The sequence below is a fragment of the Cetorhinus maximus genome, chromosome 9 (assembly GCF_964194155.1).
Source record: "Cetorhinus maximus chromosome 9, sCetMax3.hap1.1, whole genome shotgun sequence".
Lineage (NCBI taxonomy): Eukaryota > Metazoa > Chordata > Chondrichthyes > Lamniformes > Cetorhinidae > Cetorhinus > Cetorhinus maximus.
In genome coordinates, this window is record NC_135887.1 from 31,612,352 (window position 1) to 31,632,527 (window position 20,176).

Sequence of the window (20,176 nt, forward strand, 5' to 3'; positions counted from 1 at the left end):
GTTGCCAATTTTAACTGATTTATAGACTATAGATGAATTAATCTGGAGTACTATGTGCAGTTTTGGTCTCCACATTTAAGAAAGGATATACTTGCAGTCAAGATGGTACAGCAAAGGTTCACTAAATTGGTCCCTAGGATGAGGCGTTGTCTTTTGATGACAGGCTGAGTAAATTGGGCCTATATTCTTTGGAGTTTAGAATAAGAGGCGATCTCATTAAAACCTACAAAATTCTGAAGGAGCTTGATAGGGTGGACGTTGAGAGATTATTCTTGCTCATCAGGGAATCTAAGTCATGGGGGACACAGTCTCAGGATAAGAAGCTGATCATTTAGGGCTGAGGTGTGGAGAAATTACTTCACTCAAAGGTTGTGAATCTTTGGAATTCTTTACCCATGAGGGTTATGGATGCTCCACTGTTGAATACATTTATGGCTGAGATGGACAGATTTTTGGTTTCTCAGGGAATTACGGGGAACGGGTGGGAAAATAGAGTTGAAGCCCAAGATGAGCCATGATCATATTGAATGGCGGAGCAGGCTTGATGGCCATGTGATCTACTCCTGCTCCTATTTCTTATGTTCTTATGTACCAACAAAGTCATAAGTTAAGCATAGTGCATCTTTTTAAACAAATGTAATTATTTAATTCAAATGCCATATTCAAGTGCATATCCTTAGGTGACCTAATTTCCAACTGTTCTTCCTAAATTCCAACCCACATTCCAAATTTATGTTCACTTGAAATTCTTTAATCTGAATCCAAATCTTCAGTTTAATAGATAATAGACTCAAGAATCAAATCTCGATCATTATTGAGATTGATCCCACTAAAAGTGTTGGGACTCAAAAAATGCATTTAGTTTGGAGAAAGATTGAAGTTTCTCTTTTCCAGCTTTCCCCAGGTCAGTCAGGTGACACGATTGTAGGCCCCTGTTAGTATTTGTATTTTAAGAAAGAAAGAAGCTACATTTATCTGGCATTGCATTGCACCCCAAAGAACTTCACATCATTACTTTCAAAGTGTATTTACTGTTCCCAGAAACAGTAAAGGAATGTCTGTTTTTGATCATAGTGCAATGTCCACCATCCTGTTTTTCCTCGACTAGTAGCTAGGGATCTTTAAATCCACATTGAATGGACAAGTGAAGGTCCACTTTAATGATTCATTTGAAAGATAGCACACCCGATGATGTAGTGTCAGCCTATACTTAACTGACTATAAGCTGGTATGTGAAAATTTGACCTTTTTTTGTCTGTCTGCCTTTTGTTGCAACAGCTGGCTACAGGTTCTCCCAACAGCACAACTGAGATCAGGAATCTTTCCTTCTGAAATTTATTCTTCTCTTGACACTGTGGGCTTATGCTGGACCTCAGTTCCATGGGCTCCATTTGTCCTTCAGTATCTCGCTCAAGTGATCATCCTTCATGTATGATCCGGGACAGAGTGGACCAAACATGTCAAGCCTGATCCTGCCTTCTCCAGACCTTCACATAAACACACTTCCCAGCAGGAGCCACTAACTAAGGATGAGGAGGGGAAACTGTCGAATGTTACCCAGGGAAGCTCTCAGATCCTGATTTGTGGTTCCCCTACCAGTACCCAGATTGCCATAAGAAGAAAGAAAGAACTCGCAGTTATATAGTGTCTTTCACACTGTAAAGACACCCTACTTTACAGCCAATGAAATATTTTTGAAAGTGTAGTCACTATCGTAATGTAGGAAACATAGCAGCTAATTGGTGCACAGCAAGTTCTCACAAGCAGCAATGTAACGACCAGGTCATTTGTCTTTTTTGCTGATGTTGGTTGAGGGATACATATTGGTCAGCTAGCTCAGCACAAATCAGGAACTGAATGTGGGATTTCCTGGCTGCACTCTATACTGAGAACTGTATCTTACCCTTTAGCGTCGGACTTCACACTGGGAAGTGCGGTCTCACCTTTATGGTTGGACTCCACACTGAGCTTATTGTGGACAGAGCGATCAGAAAATTGCTTTGTGAGAAATTTGCAAGTGAAAACTGACACCCCAGATGCCAAAGGAGTGCTGCTGCACAAAGCTCCTATAAATTAAGCAGGCCCTACAGAAGCAGACAAATCCAATCCAACTGCTTTTAATGTGGTGCGCGTACCATAGTAATCAATTTGTAACAATCGTCTGTCTGAGGCAATAATTAATTCATAGGCAAGTTTCATTAACCTCAAGGGCACTGTATCCCATTCTCCTGCTGCGACATCACCTCATGTTCTTGACCCTGCTTTGGCTGGCATATTCCTTTTCAACCCGCACTCACAAGTCTCTGGGCACGTTGTGTATAATTTTCCCAGCAAGAGATTCTAAATCCTGCAGTAAAGTGGTAATTATTTCACAGCCCATCTCAGGCAAACTGAATGAAGAGTGCTCCAAACATTCACTGCACATGCCTTCAGAGAGGCCAGACCCATAAATCTTTTCGCCATTGAAAGCATTTTCAATGTCACTATTTCAGAATGATCAAGCAGCTTAATTATGATCAGCGGTCTGTTAGTGTCCGACACAGAAACTTTTAATTATACTCTTTCCCATTTTCCTTGCCTCCACTTAAATGTCCATCTTTTACAGCATTGCTGTAGCATTTCCAGATATTTGCCATGAGAAAGGTATCAAGCCATTTGCTCAGAAAATCAATTTGCAAGTTGATTTTTATAACAAAGAATCTAGACGCTGTAAAATATCTTACTAGATCCACAGTCAAGGCCACATAGAGAAAATCTATGTATTACAATCAGGAGATGGAGAGAACAGGGTGCTTGTGGGCACTAAGGGCCTAGCTGGAAAATTAAAGGGCAGATTCTGAGGTGAATGTTGTGTGTGCACTCAACAGGCGTCATCATTTCTGGGCTCAAAAAATATATATGCCTTCTGAATGCAGTAAATTTACATAACATTTTGCAATTAAGCTTTTCAAATTCTGATAAACTGCATCACCATATTAAAAAATAAGTGGCTAGATCTCTGTCTGACAGAGATTGAATCTATTCCAAAGGTTTAGTTCGTTTGTTTATTGATTAATGGATACATGGGAGTGAGTTACAGACTGCAATCTAATTCTGGTGATTGAATTCTTCAGTCTCAGTTCCATTACACTGACAAGCTACCCTCCTGATCATCAGCCCAAGCATCTCCCACACTTATTTTCCAGTGCGCTGTCTGAGACCTATATAAAGGTGGTTTGTCCTTTAAAATGAGGTTGAATCTCCTGCTTTGATTCTTTACTGCTCTCTTCTTTAAGATACCTGTGATTACTTACATGAATAGATCGTCTAATGTGCCCCATCCCACTCCCCCATCACTCGCGGAGGTCCTGGTGATGGAAATCAAGACAGGGAGGGAGGCAACTTCCTACAGCAACAAAATACCAATTCCACTGTCGAGCAAGCCTGAATAGAATGACTGACAGAGGATGTGCTCAGCATCATCCCAGGGCCTGGGTTTAATGACCTCTTGAGAGCAGGAAATTCTTTACCTCTCCATCTTGTAATAGGTGGAGTCCATGCCACCTCACACAACACTGCTTTCTCCCCTCCCCACCACTCCCAAAAATTTCCTCCCTGCCATTGCACCCTTGATCATACAATCACACTACAACATCTCTCCCTCATTCCAAATATACCCGTTCAGTCCTGACATCTCTAAAATTGTTACAGCCTCACACCATTGTGGCTTTGGTGAAAGCTCAAATAGGTGCAGCGCAGGCTATGACCTCCAGTTGGCCTTGCACAGAATGATACCTACACAGGACCTCTCGAGGCATCATGTATCTGCTACAGTCTGTTCACCTGCAAAATCAAGGAAGTGATAAGCCTCAGCCCCACCAGCGTGGAGGTGTCACAATGGGAGTGGTGTATGTTGCCCTCACTAATGATGTCAGCATGTCTGTTCATGCCATAGCCTCAATAACTGCCATGATGCCCAAGCCAGTGGGCAAAGCTGCCTTGGCAGCAACTTGAGCACGCAGAAGTGACCGATCAAGAGAATCTCAAGGGCTTCGACATGAGGGGCAGCAGCCTTCAGCGTCAGCCGTGGCTCACTCTCCTCTGATCCAGAAGGTGTGAGTTCAATTCCTACTCCAGAGACTTGAGTACAAAATCTAGGCTGATACTCTAGTGCTGTACTCAGGAATTGCTGCGCTGTTGGAGGTACTATCCTTTATATGAAATGTTAAACCAAGCTCTCAATTGTTCTATCAGATGGATGTAAAAGATCCCAGGGAACTGTTTCAAAGAAGAGCAAAAGAGTTCTCTTCAGTGTTCTGACCAATATTAATCCCTCAACCAACATCACCACAACAAATTATCTGGTTATATCACATTGTTGTTTGTGGTATCTTGCTGTTTACAAATTGGCTCCTCCTTTACCAGCTGTTACATTTCCAAAGTACCTCATTGCCTGTGAAGCACTTTGGGACCCCCGGAAGTTGTGATAAGTGCTATATAAATGCAAATCTTTCTTTTGTCATCTAATTTGCTGATGCTGCTGTGGGAGATCTTTGTTACAGTGGTAGAGTTAATAAATCTTCCTTTAAGAAAAGCAGTGTGGATTGATTACCTGGATAAGAACTGAATAGAAGGTAATTATATGTTTGGCGTTAAATGAATTACCTTTATCACAATTAGAACTTTGATCTGGAGTGTGGATTAATAGTAGCTTTTGACTCAGCATTGTTAATATGTCATTGGTAGAGAAATGGTGTGAATTGTTTGATTGTTCTTTAATACAGGATAAAGGGAGTGTGAAGTGAGCTATGTGTGACGGCTAGGCAGAGGAGTTTTGTGTAGGTTCTCAAGGCAGCAGGAGGAGGTCAGGGGGCTTCAGATCCCTCATACCTCTTGCTGCCAAAGGTGGCTCGGTGGTGGCTCCCCCTCCTCTGCTACTTCCTCGTCTTCCTCGGTCCCCCTCATTCGGTGAAGACTGCTGCTCCACCTCCTCTTACTGCTGGCTACTCTGTTTAGTGAAGTTGTGCAATTTGCAGCACTCTGTTACAATGTGGACACTTTTCCTGGGGCATATTGTTGGGAGCCCATGGATTTGTCGAGATGCCTGAACCCAAATCTCTTTCATTCATGTGCTTCTTTATGTATCTCAGAAAAAAAAGAACAGCAGAGAAGAAGTTAATTTAAAGCAGGGGAGTCTTGAAAAGACTATAATTATTTGAGTAAGATGGGGAGATCTGTGTACAAGACCCATTATTTAAATATGAGCTGCGAAATTGGGCTCCGTAGTGCCACAGGTGTGGCTCCATGGAAGACCTGAACTCAAAAAATGGTAGCAGGAACTCTTCTGGTTACTTACAGCATGGCCCAGTTTGATGCATCTTGACTAAGCAGCGCTAGCTCAGGTGTGCTGTGCTTGTGTGCATCAGAAGCATGCAGAGTGGGTGGATCATGATGTTAAACAGCCTCTCATACTGATTTGACACACACTTTGCCATTTTGGGCTGTGGAGGTCCAGTTAACACCCTCGCTTAATCACTCCCACATGGGACACCCTCGCTAATGTTATTTAAAGAGCCACCCATTCAACTCCCAGGTGAGGAGTTCACTCTCATTTGCTTGTGCAGATCTAGTTATTAGAAGTGCTGTGTCCTATGTTATTCAAGGATTTTGCAAACTTTTTGGATTTTCAAGGGAATAGTGCTGAGCCTTGACAAGGAGGTCAGAGGTTTTGGTTGGTCTGCCAGAAGAAAGTCAGTAAATCTGCAGTAATGGGACCACAGTTCCATGCAGCATGACTTGGAAATGGAAGCAGACAGAGGAAGCTGCATATAGAGCGAGAAGGGCTCTTAATAGAATGATTGACTCATCAGGGGACTCATCAGTGAAGTGTCAGTCACATGGGGGCATAAGTTCAAGGTGAAGGGCGGGAGGTTTAGGGGGGATGTGAGGAAAAACCTTTTTACCTAGAGGGTGGTGACAGTCTAGAATGCACTGCCTGGGAGGGTGGTGGAGGCGGGTTGCCTCACATCCTTTAAAAAGTACCTGGATGAGCACTTGGCACATCATAACATTCAAGGCTATGGGCCAAGTGCTGGTAAATGGGATTAGGTAGATAGGTCAGGTGTTTCTCACATGTCGGTGCAGACTCGATGGGCTGAAGGGCCTCTTCTGCACTGTGATTCTGTGATTCTGTGAGGGGTTAATCGGGAAGACTTCACTTACCTTCATCTCAGCCAGAAGCAGTGTGTTAGTTAAATGGCTACATTTCACCAGAGATGGTGAATGAACCCTGCCATCTCCTGCAACCCAGTGAGGACGGCACTGCCAGTGTCTGTCGAGGTTACCATCACCCTCAATCTCTATGCTAGTGGAACCTTCCAAGCTGGAGCAGGTGACATAAACAACAGCTCGCAGTTTGTGGCATCAGACAGGTCACAAAGCCTGGAATTTTCCAGCCCCTCATGCTGGCGGGATCTTCTAGTCCTGCTGATGTGAATGGAGATTTCAATGGCTCGCCTGTGGGGGAACCTGCTGCACTGGTGGGGGTGGGGGTGGGCTGGAAAATTCCAACCAGAGTCTTTGTATAAGAGGAGAGGGAACTTCATCTTCTCACTGACCAGAAAGTAGTAGGAGCAGAGCACACATGGATTAGCCAGGCTGGCAGGATTTAAATTGTGCAGGGTGCAATTGACTGCATTCATGTGTCTCTGCGGACCCACATGTTAACAGGGAGATGTTCTGTAAGCGCAAGGGCTACCATTTTATCAAAGTCCAGTTGGTGTGCAACTAGACCAGAAGATCCTCTTGGTGAATGCATAATATCCTGGCAGCAGCCAGGACACCTTAATCCTGTGGCAGTTAACCTTACCACCATCTCGAACCACCATAAAGAACCAGAGGCTGGCTGCCAGGTGGCGAGAGATACCAGCTCTACAACTAGGCTCATAATACCCCTCAGCCACCTGACCATACAAGGACAGCGCGACTACAAATGAGAACCATGCAGCCACCAGGAATAAGGAACAAGGCATTGGTGTCCTGATAAAGCAGTTCCTCTGCCTGGACTGCTCGGGTAGACCCCTCCAGTATTCAGCCAAGTCAGTGTTGTTATGATCCCAGCTGATGGTAATATTGGAAAAGTCAGATCCCAGATTGAAACCTGGCATGATAGATCCTAACTTTGTCCTTTTTTTTAGAAACAGTGGAGGTAACTTACTGAACAAATTCACAGGAGTCTGCTGATGAACTTTTAACACAAAGAATAAAACATTTATTAAACAAGAAAAATGAACGATGGTCGTTTGGTAGTATAAAACTTGAATATTGTTGAAAAAAGACATTTTGTCGAAGCTTTTTGCCTTGTGCTCATCAGGACAATCGCAAGAATATCAATGTCAGGGGAAGCAACAACTTTTACTGTATGAGATGAGAGTGCTGATTGGTTGGCAAGTGGACTCTGATTGGCAGAGGCGTTGCCATGGAGAATGCACCAGTTAACTGCCAAGCATTGTTGAAATTTAAACCAGGCAGCTCAATTCTGATTGGTCAAAGCATTGTCCTGAGGAATGAAGCAGCGAATGGCTATCACTTATTTTGTTTAGCTGGAATAGGTGCAATATGTGTAGATGTTCCTCCTGTCTGCAAAGAACAGGGTGTGTATTAATATATGTGTATTAATATGTAAAAGCAAAACAAGTGATAGCCATTTACTCAGAGGTGGATTTACAGTGAAACACACTATCCCACAGCACGGGGCCCCCAGACAACAGGGGGGGGGTCCCAAAATGATCAGTGAGTGCCGTCTGTCAGCTGAGATGTTAAACTGTCTGCTCGGCTGTATACAAAATATAAATATGGCAACTTTCAGCCAAGCAGCTCGGCGTTATTGAGAATTAAAAGGACATCCTGTGGGAGTTTTTTTTTGGAACAAATTCAATTCCTGAAACAGCACTTTGAATAATGCTGACATGACACCAGACTGAACAGCAATATAGCTTTATACACAAAACTCTTTTCAAATCTAATTAAAAAGCTGCAACAAAGTTTAAAACAAAAGTGATACAAAGACAATGGTGGCAGCATAACCCAATGCATCCTCTAAGATATTTCAACTTAAAAAGCGAGACCCTTTAAAATGGCAACTGTAGCCAGGTGACAGTTGACAAGCTGCCAGAATTGCACCACTCATACCCAGAAAGGTAAAAAAGTGGTAAAATGAAAATTAGGGCATGAGTGGGCAGAACACACCTTCTCCCTCCCCCATTAAAATAAGTCTAAATGCTTCCATGATGAAAGGAAGCAAAACAAAATCCTGATGTAAACGTTAACTTTACTAAATGTTAACGAGTTAAAAATGCAAATTTCATGCACTTGACTTGATACCAAATATTAATACAGACATGGGAACTGATGTTTACAATGCAACATTACTCCAAAAAGCAAAATGAAAGTTTGCTCCACCTTTTATTTCTGATGATCACCATCCGTTCAAGGTGCGCATTCGATTTTTCAAACCAGAATCAACCAATGACATTAAAGCTCAACCTGTCATAAGACAACCCCACAGAACTAGAACAGCAACAACTAAGCCTCAGAATTTTGCTCAGCACCCTGTCTGAAATACTTCACCTTGGACTTTGGATACAGTAGCAACTAACTGCACTTTCTTTAAGCTTATTTGAAAGAAAATAGCTGTGGAAAAGCTGACCTTCGAGCACCTGGAAGTACAATCGAGCTGTTCACCTTGTCTTGGAGACTCTGCTAACTCTTCAGCTCAATGAATGAATGCCAAGCCCCTGCTGAGGCTCATCAATTGCAACAAGCATAAGCAAAGATCTGATGCAATTTGTCCACTGCCTCACCTGCACCACATGTGCATCCTACTCATAGGGAAGAATTTTCAGGTTGGGGAGCGGAGGCGGGGCATAAAATGACGCGTGGTGACGTCACCGCGCGTCATTTAGATTGTCAGTTCGGCAGGCCTATTAAGGCCATTAAGAAAGTAATTAAAGTTGTTAAGAATGCTGCCCGTCCAACCTTAAGGTCGGCGGGCAGATGAAGAGCCCAGGCGGCCTTCACATTTTTCATGAAACCTCATCCATGGGCAGGATGAGGTTTCATGAGGGATTTATTAATTAAATTTAAAAATTTCAAAAAATTAATGGGATATGTCCCAGCTCATGTGACAGTTCTTCACTAATTCTAATTCTTCAATGTTTCATAAGAGAAAGTAATCTCCCTGAGGCACCTCTGTGTCGCAGGCCCCAACTCAGAGAATCCCCACCCGCCCGCACCGGAAGCGCACAGCACCGGGTGTATGTCACACGTAAAATGGTGGCGCGGTCCTGATCAGGGGCACCGATCAGGTTCGCGCCCGCCCCCGCCCGCCCCTGCACAACCCCCTCGACAGGGGGATATTTCTGCCCATAGTTTCTGCAGTATATCACTTACACTATTATGCACCACCCCTTCTGAGTCAAGGCACTAAAACAAACCTTTATGCTATTTGCGAGCTTGTTGCGGCTGGAGCGAAGGGGATGGAGAGGAAGAGTGTAGGGCAGGGGAAAGAGGATTTGGGATAAGCAGCTCACGTGTACTCCAGGCAATGTGGTTGGATGGCTGAGATCTGAGAAACGCGAGACACTCTCCAGTGATGTCCCTGTAATAATGCTGCCTCTTGCGGCTTTTAGTTTCACCCTTCTGCGCTTGCTCGGTTATCGTGTGCGGGCTGCTGTTGCCAAACGCTGCAGGTTTCAGTCGAGCAGGGTGGGCACAATGAATGCAACAGGGTCCCAGGGAAAGGAAGGGTGACACTGTTCCAGCTTTCAGAGGCCCCAGATTGCATTGCTGGACGGTTAGTTTCCAACGTAAGTTATAAAACAAGAGGGGTGGAGGAGAGCTAGAAATGATCTGGATGCACAGGACATTCATTTTACTGCATAATAACCCTGCTTTTTGCAGGCAGTACGGCGGCAGGAACAGAAAGCCTGAAAATTGCAAAAAACTGACTGGGGATCCGAGTTCAACTGAACAATGACTGGGAGGACAGGGGGCACAGAGCGATCGAGTGGCAATGGGGATACCATTCCATTGCGGTGCTATTCATTCAGGGGGAACCGGGCGGGAAAGTGGGTGATTTTGATGTTTTCTTGAAGCTTCAGCCCTTTTAGTTGTGTGGTTTATTATGGGTTCAGGCTGGCACTGTTTCCCAGAACAACAGGGGAATTTTCCGTGCTGTCCTGCTGTCCATCAACCTGCGTCACAAAAGCAGGTTATCTGGTGAAGGCCACGTGTTGTTTGTGGGAACTTCCTGTGTACAACAGTGACTGCAACTCAACAGTACTTTATTGGCTGTATTGTCATTGTTCATGACCAAAGCGTTATTACATTTCAGTCTTTCTTTTAAAAACTCCAGCGTAAAGACAGAGAGCGGGATCGAAGAATCGAAGGATCGAAAATTAACCTGGAGGCTGCTAGTCGGGAAACTACATGATTGAAGGGGGAAAGGAAAGGGTTAAAGTCTAGAACAAAGGATAAAGAAGTAGCTTTGGTAATCCACAAGTAGCCTTGAGACAAAGAGGGTGCGGTCAGAATTGTGCCTTGATTCTGATTGGATAGTATAATCTTGTATACGTGCTTTGAAAATGATTGGATAGCTTAATTATGTGGATGTGAACTCAGTTGGGTAGAGATGGTAGAGTACAAAGTGTGTCAGTTACTGATTTGATGTATTCAAATGCACTGTGATAAGAATATAGTACAAAAGTAGTAGAATGTAATCAATCGGGGAGCTGTGCGCCATTTTGTTGATTGGATGCAGCTCCCCTGTACATGCTTGAATAAAACCGGTGAAAAGAAGCTTGAGTCTCATGTGGTCGTTGCAGGATCGGAGGGTGCTTGAACTCCCCTTCAGTGGCGTAGTCGGCAGGATTCGCCCGGACCTCTGTGAAGGCGGAACAATGATCTGGTGAGTATATTTCATTTGAAAATACTCTCCGGTTATTCACGTCAGGCTAGAATGGAGGTCCAATAGGGTGGATCTGAACTCAGACCAGAGACTCAAGTAGGGACGACTGGTTCCCGGGTGCAGGAGTAAAATGGGCCAATTGAGTCCTGGGAGATGGCTGGATCCCTGTTAGGCGCGCGATTATGGCCAAGAAAACTGACCTTGAGTTCGTTGCGGAATGGGGAGGTGAGGTCCCTTCACCTCAGCCGGAAGCATAAAAAGCTGATCAGCAAAATGAAAAAAAGCAAGGTTGGCAGCTGAGTGATTCACAATGCTCTAAGGAGTGGTGGAAAGCTCAGACAAGTGATAAAACCGACAAAGCTACAGTACTTATTTTGAGTCTGTATCTGCAACAAACTAAACTAATACAGAAATATCTCAGCCGAGTTGCGCCGGTAGCAGCGGCAGATCAATTTCTCCTAGGGGCCAACAACAGAGAATGGGAATGTGTGGAAGAATGATTGGGACCCGAAAGGTCCCCTACTGAATTTTCTGTAACTTGAAAAAAAAGTAATTGATCTAAGTTACAAGAACTGTTTGTGCTGAAGAGAGAGAGAGAAAAAGGGGGGTACCCCTACGGGGAGTAATGAGCAGTGACAGGCAGGAGCAGAGGAAATGTGAGCTTCAGTCAGTTTGATTATCCCTATAGGTGGAGCCTCCAAGATTTCTTTATTACCCCCACTGCCACTTGAATTTTCGTTTAGAGTATGAGAGGTTTAAGTTGTTCAGTTCAATATTTTAGGAATTATAAATACATACCTTTATATATGTGTTTATTTGTGTGCAAGGAAGCATTTGTATGTGAGCTTTAATGTGTTTTCTTCGCTAAAATGTCATTTGTGTGTGGAGTTCAGCACTTTAGATTCGAAAGCCCCATATTAAATGAAAGGAAAAGTATACTCAAACATTCCAAAGTTTTGAGTATAATGTTCGAGTTGAGATTGGCAAAAATTACAATTTGAAGGTATTGTAAAGATAAATCAGGGTTTGTCTTTATTTGAGATGAACCAACCATTGTACCATTCCCATGCATACTAGTAGGGGGTAACCCATATCACCAGCTTTCAAGCTGATTGGGATTGATACATACAAGTTACATTAGCTCATACGAGTTAGTATTCTAAAATTCTGAGGGATAAAATTACCTGAAATTCAAAAGGAATCTAGGAAAACCAAAAGGCATAAACACATGGTCTAGGTGGTTCCAATAGACAAAAAGGGGTTTCTTTTGAAGAGACGAATTAAATAGGAAAGGAAATCTGCATCCCAACAGCACTGTTATTTGAATTTGGGACAATCTTGAGATGTGAAAAGTGCAGTGTAATTTAACAGGTTATTTTTGAATAACTAGGATGCTATCTAAGATAAAGAATGTGTTGATAAACATATGGGAATTTTAATCTGGATACAAATCAATACACATGAGAAAGAGGTAATTTTAATTTTGATAGTGTAAGTTACAGTTCTTGCAAAGATTTTTTAAAAATTGCAGTTTGGTTCCCGATAAAGTTCTCAAAAGGGAATTTTTATTTTAAAAGGTTTGACAACAATTGACACTAATTCAAATGCTGCAAGCTTTTTGTAATTGTCAGTCTGTTCCCAAAATATAAAGTTAAGCTCAAGACCTTGACAAAGTTTGGCAGAAATCCAATTTTTGGCTGAGTTAATGAATCTGGGATCATTCCAAAAGAAAGGGCCAGACACAATTTAGTGGATTACTTCTGAGACAATAAAATGTTGTTTGAGAAGATAAGGAAGCAAAACATGGCAATGCCTGATTTCTGTTTGAAAACTGTTATGAGAATACTTTATTGGACTGTTAAGTCTCTCCAGACAACCTGAACAAGATAAGATGGTAGCTATTGCATGTGTAAAATGGTATGAGGAAAGGATTAAGGGTCGGAGAAAGAGTTAGGGAAAGAGGACACAATATACAAACTGTTTTAAGGGAACTGAATTTGATCATCTGGCCATCACCTGAGAAGTAAACACATGGCTAAAGGAGTGGTGCGGGAAAGAGGGGTTCCATTTCGTGGGGCACTGGCATCAGTATTGGAACAGGAGGGATCTGTACTGTTGGGACGGTCTCCACCTGAACCGATCTGGGACCAATGTTCTAGCGAAAAGGGTAAATAGGATGGTCAACAGGACATTAAACTAGAAAGTGGGGGGGAAGGGAAGGGTAAAACTCCAAGAAGTATGACTAATGGGAAACAAAGCAGCAGGTTAGCGTGTGGGGGGGGGGTGGATTCAACGTGATGAAAAATTATGAAAAAACTGAAAAGAAAGGAGAGCCCAGGAGAGGCTATTAAAGTCCCCAGAACACAAAATAGGACAGAGTGTTTGGAAAGGGCTAGGAATCTAACTTCAAGCACATCAGATAAAGGGACGACAATGAGAAAGGGGACGGGAAATACAGGACTGAAGGTGTTGTATCTGAATACACGCAGTATACGAAATAAGGTAAATGAGCTTGTGGCACAGATTGAAATTGGCAGGTAAGATGTGGTGGGCATCATGGAGACATGGCTGCAAGGGGATCAGGACTGGGAGCTAAATATCCAAGGATATACATCCTATCGAAAAGATAGGCAGGTTGGCAGAGGGGATGGGGTTGCTTTGTTAGTAAGAAATGAAATTAAATCGATAGCAAGAAACAACGTAGGGCTAGATGATATAGAATCTGTGTGGGTAGAGTTGAGGAACCGCAAAGGTAAAAAAAACCATAACGGGAGTTATGTACAGGCCTCCGAACAGTAGTCAGGATGTGGGGCGCAAGATACACCAGGAGATAGAAAAGGCATGTAAGAAAGGCAAGGTTACAGTGATCATGGGGGATTTCACTATGCAGGTAGACTGGAAAAATCAGGTTGGTAGTGGATCCCAAGAAAAGGAATTTGTAGAATGTCTACAAGGTGGCTTTTTGGAGCAGCTTGTGGTGGAGCCCACTAGGGAACAGGCAATTCTAGATTTAGTGATGTGTAATGAGGCAGATTTGGTAAGGGAGCTTAAGGTGAAGGAACCCTTAGGAGGAAGTGACCATAATATGATAGAATTTACCCTGCGATTTGAGAAGAAAAAGCTGTAATCAGATGTAATGGTATTACAGTTGAATAAAGGCAACTACAGAGGCATGAGGGAGGAGCTGGCCAGAATTGACTGGGAGATGAGCCTAGCAGGAAAGACAGTGGAACAGCAATGGCAGGAGTTTCTGGGAGTAATTTGGGAGACACAGCAAAAATTCATCCCTAGGAAGAAGGAGCATACTAAAGGGAGGACGAGGCAACCATGGCTGACAAGGGGAACCAGGGACAGCATAAAAGCTAAAGAGAAAGCATACAATGTGGCAAAGAACAGTGGGAAGCCAGGGGATTGGGAAGCCTACAAAGACCAACAGAGGACAATTAAAAAAGAAATAAGGAGGGAGAAGATTAAACATGAGGGTAAACTAGCCAGTAATATAAAAGAAGATTGCAAAAGTTTTTTTAGACATTAAAAAGGGTAAGAGAGAGGCAAAAGTGGACATTGGGCCGCTGGAAAATGACGCTGGGGAAGTAGTAGTGGGGAACAAAGAAATGGCGAAGGAACTGAACAGGTAATTTGCGTCAGTCTTTACAGTGAAAGACACGAGTAACATCCCCAAAGTTCAAGAGAGTCGGGGGGCAGAGGTGAGTATGGTGGCCATTACCAAGGAGAAGGTGCTAGGAAAACTGAAAGGTCTGAAGGTGGATAAATCACCTGGACCAGATGGATTACACCCCAGAGTTCTGAAGGAGATAGCTGAAAAGATAATGGAGGCGTTAGTGGTAATCTTTCAGGAATCACTGGAATCAGGGAGGGTCCCAGAGGATTGGAAAATTGCTAATGTAACCCCCCTGTTTAAGAAGGGAGTGAGTCAAAAGATGGGCAATTACAGGCCGATTAGCCTGACCTCGGTCGTTGGTAAGATTTTAGAGTCCATTATTAAGGATGAGATTTCAGAATACTTGGAAGTGCATGGTAAAATCGGGCAAAGTCAGCATGGTTTCATCAAGGGGAGGTCATGTCTGATTGGATAGTATAATCATGTATACATGCTTTGAAAATGATTGGATAGCTTAATTATATGGATGTGAACTCAATTGGGTAGAGATGGTAGAGTACGAAGTGTGTTAGTTACTGATTTGATGTATTCAAATGTGCTGTGATAAGAATATAGTACAAAGTGAAATGTAATCAATCAGGGAGCTGTGCGCCATTTTGTTGAATGGTTGCGGCTCCCCTGCACATGCTTGAATAAAACCGGTGAAAAGGAGCTTGAGTCTCGCTGCAGGATCAGAGGGTGCTTGAACTCCCCTTCAATGATGACCCCCCCTCCTGCCCACACTACCTTCGAGAATTCTATTGCCTACTTCATATATTGATGTATTTTAAAGGGCAATAAATAAGTTGTGAGGTGAGTTCGGGTCTAAATTAACTGTTTTCTAAGGCTGAGCTTAACATCGGATGGTTTAGATTATAGTAATCATCACTGCGACTTTTTTTGGTCCAAGAAATTAACAACAAATTGAACAACATGAAACAAACTAACAAGTCAATACCAAGATGAAAGACACAGTTGAGGATCAGTGATATCAGAAGGATTATCGTCTTCGTTTCTCTCTCCAAGGAGCTGCTTCATCTGCTGAGTATTTTCAGCATTTATGTTGATACTTGAGACATTTAACTGGGACAGATCCATTTTCAATCGATTGAAATTGCTCCCTTTGAATTAAATTATTTTATTGCTCGAGATTGCACTGTGTGATGTTCCACAGCTGGTCGAAAACTCAAGTTTTTCGCAACATGAGCCACTCAACAGAAGTTCCTCTAGGTTTGACTTGAACTCACAACCTCAGCATTGCACATGCTTCAATCCTGCCATGAATGCACCATGTGCTAACTGATTGCACCCTGAGAGCAAAGCGGCGTTCATTGCATATACGTTTTAAGTTTTACCTCGTTAGAGGCAATACGTTTTTTCAATTGTGAAAAAGCTGGTGAAATAATCAATGCGCTATAGTTTTGATTGTGTCCGGGGGTGGGGGGAGTCCAGGGGGGACCCACCCCAAAAATAAAGCTGAGCACAGGGCCTCACTAACTGTAAATCCACCACGCATTCGCTGGTTCATTCCTCAGGGCAGTGCTTTGACCAATCAGAGTCAAGCTGCCTGGCTTAAATTTCAACAATGCTTGGCAGTTAATAGTCAGTCACCATTAACTGGTGCATTCTCCATGGCAATGCCTCTAACAATCAGAGTCCACTTGTCAACCAATCAACACTCTCTTCTCATACAACAAAAAGTTGTTGCTTCCCCTGACATTGGTATTCTTATGATTTTCCTGATGAGTGCAAGGCAAAAAGCTTCGACAAAAGGCCTTTTTTCAGCAATTCTCAAAAATGAACTATATTACACCAGACAAAAAGGTTGGAATGATCTCAATACCAACACAAGAAAATGATTCAAGCTCACACTATTCCTTTTACCTCACCAATATCTTTACAGACATATACAAATTCAGAAAGATAAAATAATTTACAATATCTATCTTATATTCTAATATTCAGGGTAAGTTTGAGGTATGTGTGAATCAATGGGCGAACAGTGTTCAGACACTCTACACTCCAATGCAAATGATAGATGCAGCTAAAGCAGATTCCATGGATTTCTCAACAACTCACTCAGACATTTGTCACATGGTGAGCCAGCCAATCTCACAGAAACTTTGTCTTTCTCACGAGGGCTTCCAATCTCCACATTTGAAGAACTTGCCTTGGAATTGTCTTCAAATGTCACTCCCACTTGGATGGCTTCAGCAAGGATCCAACTCCAGTGTTTCAATCTCACCGTTCGAGATTCCTTTCCTCTGGATCTCCGAGTACACTCAAGCTTCACCTTCCAAACACAATTTCAGATCTTCGGCCATGCCAAGCAGAACATGACTGCTCTGAAAAGCCTGCATTAAGGAACCACCAACCTTTGGGTGCCTCCTCGGATCTTCAGGGCTTCTTTCAAGCCCACTTTGCTTCAAGTCTGCTCCCCGCAGCTCTGTCTTTAATTTGGAGCCTATTGCTTTGCTCCTTTCTTTCAACTTTACTTATCGGACCTAATTCTGATCCCTATCTTTATGTGGGACTTCTTTCCGGAACCTCTTTCTGATCCCTCTCTTTGTCCCTGCCTGGCACTTTCTTCTGGGACTTTTCCCTGGTTTGGGACCTTCTTCCTGCCCCCCTCCCATGTCCTGCTCCCTGGGACACATTCAGCACAATGGTGCTTTGGTTCAGGTCAAATGACTTGCAGACTCTGGAGGACGTAAAATACGTGTAGTGCACATGTGCAGCCATTTCCTAGCTGGTGCATGCCCAAAAGGCCCGAAGCCCACTGGAAACTGGAGTTTCCAACCTCCGAGGTAAGTATTCAAGTTTCGTAATGCATTTCCTTCAGAAAAAAGAAAGGCTTCACTATAGTGAAAGTTTCTTTACAATGGCTTTACACATTCTTTACAAGAACTTAACATCATAAACTTCTAACCAATAGCTTATTATGTACTAGGCAGATTTTTTTTTCATTTTGTTTCACAACTACATGTCATTTTATACAATTACAAGGTTTAACTAAAACATAGATCAACACATGTAGTAAGTATACTGAGCAGAATTTAAACATCATAGAATTATCATAACTCAGAGTATGCCCTTTCTCCAACGCCCTTTTTCTGAACTCTGAATAGATCATCAACACTTATACGGTTTTAGGCCATAATCTTTTCAAGGTCTATCAAAGGTAGTGAAGTACATTAACCTTTTTTTTTAGTAACATATTGACAGTTCTATTTTATACTAGAGTTTTCAATCTTGCTGGTGTGACTGCAAATGAATACTTTGGTGGTCTTCCCCTCTTCAAATATGATTGATATGCATCAAATATGATTGACATACATCCATACTTTTGTGATAAAAATGACTTTTGCCTAGGTTTCTCAACTTTAGCATGGATTTTTCTTAGCTTCTCCTCTTTTAATGGAAACATGCCTTCAAAGGGTCCTTTAGGTTTGCAACGGACATCGTGAGAGTCTGATTGGCAACCAACTTTAAAATTATCTTCTTCGCTCATTTTTTCCATAAAAGGTTTTCTCTTTTCATTGTTTTGATCAATATCAGATGAATGAACTTATACGAATGGACATTTCCTCTCTTTACTCAAATCATTTCCTAGTTTACCCAAGTGATGTTCCACAGTCTTCTGCACATGTTCATATTCTTCCCATTGACGTTTCAAAAATGGAACCTTTATTTCCACTTCTTTAACAATTTTATCCAAGTATTTGTTTACTCTCTCATTTTCTAATTCTCTTCCAAGTTTGCTAACTTTTTCATTTAGCTCAGCAACTACTTTGGTGATTCCAGTTGTCTTGGTTTCAGGGTCAGTTGTGGAACCTTTATACAAGGTTAATAACTTTGCAAGGGCATTCAGTTCATTTCAGAATCTTTCTCCCATGGTCACTGACTGCTCCTTAGACTTCTTCAATTCGCTCCTTAGATCCTCAATCTGTTTCTTAGAGTTTTCCCTGTCTGCTTTTAACTTCTCCACTGCTCTGGATCTACTCTTTCATACCATACATCTCATTCTTTATAGTTCTCCAAATCATATCAGAATTCAAGAATCTCATTGCTCTTTTCATGATGAAATTCTAACAGTTCATCAGTTCTGGTTTTTAATTCTGTTTTCAACCAATTATTCTGATTCACCAGCAATTCCATTTCATGGTCAAGGTATTTTTCATGATTCTTCATAGAAACTTCCGATGCTTGAAGTTCATCAAGTTTTAACTGAAGATTGATCTTTGTTGAATTTGCTTCTACAAGTTTATCATTTCGACATTACAAGTCCTCAGTCAAGTGTTCTACTTCCTGTGACTGATGCTCAATTGTTTTCGTCATTCTTGTTTTTCATTAGCAAACTCATTTTTTGTGCTTGAAAGTTGGTTCTTCACACTGATCAGCTTTTCCTTCAATTGCTTATCGGCCATAAGCTTCTCATATTTGGCCACAGTAATTTTTCTTGGAGTTTGGTGAGATCAGCATGATCAAACACCTGCTGTAATACAGCCATTGCCATGTTCCTACCTCCGCTAACCAAATCATTAACCAGAATAAAATCTACCTTCATTAGGTAACCTAGGAACAATTCCCACTGTAACAATTCCATTTACTAAGTCAATTTGTAAATTGACTTTACACAAAGTGACAGGTTTATAAATTCCATGAATATCTCCTATTAATACTTTTTCCTTTATCAAACCATCTGGAACAAAAATGTATCATCAGCCACCACTGATGACTGATTTGCCCCAGTATCTCTTAAAATTTTAATTTGTTTACTTATTTTGTTGGAGGAGAAAGGGAACATTTCTCCCTTTGAAATAAAACATTCAGAACCTCCAGCTTCGGAAAGCACCACCTCAGCTTGGGTGGCAGCAACAGTGGTGGGAACATGAATGCTGTCATGCTGCGAGAGTACATCAGGTTTGTGCTCCATGGAGTGACTGTCACTCACCCTGGGCAGTGCCTCAGCAATCCCGACAGTGGACCACATTCAATTTTTCTCCCATGGTTCCAGTATTTAAACAAGAACACTTTAGTAACAATAGGTCCGGACGCAGGATTTTCTGGTAAAGAAGGAAAGCTAGAAATTAATTTAATATTTTCTTAAGTCTTGTGTTAATGATTCTCAGTATGAAGATCTATCTTCTTGGTTGATAGAGTAGTCTGTTTACTCAATGATTGTAGCTATGCCTTAACTTATTATTTCTGCCTCTGAAATGTGTTATTCAGTACTGAACGTTGTACTTTGTGTAGGAAGTATGGAAGGAAAAGTAAACCATTGCATGGTGCTTCACAGGAGCATAATCAGATAATGATTAACAGCTGAGCCAAAGAAGGAATTAGGTTAGGTGATTTAATAATAACCCAGGGACAGCTTTGGGGTACAATTCAGAATGGAACATATGAAAAGTGAACAATATAGAAAAGACCAATCAGTTGACTCATTCTTCTGCTACTCTAGTTCAGACCACCTAACATCCAAGTGAATTTGGTGCAACGGCCAAGTGTCCCCACGAGATGAACTCCTGAGCTACCCTCACAGATGTGTAAGAAGGACAGAAATGAAA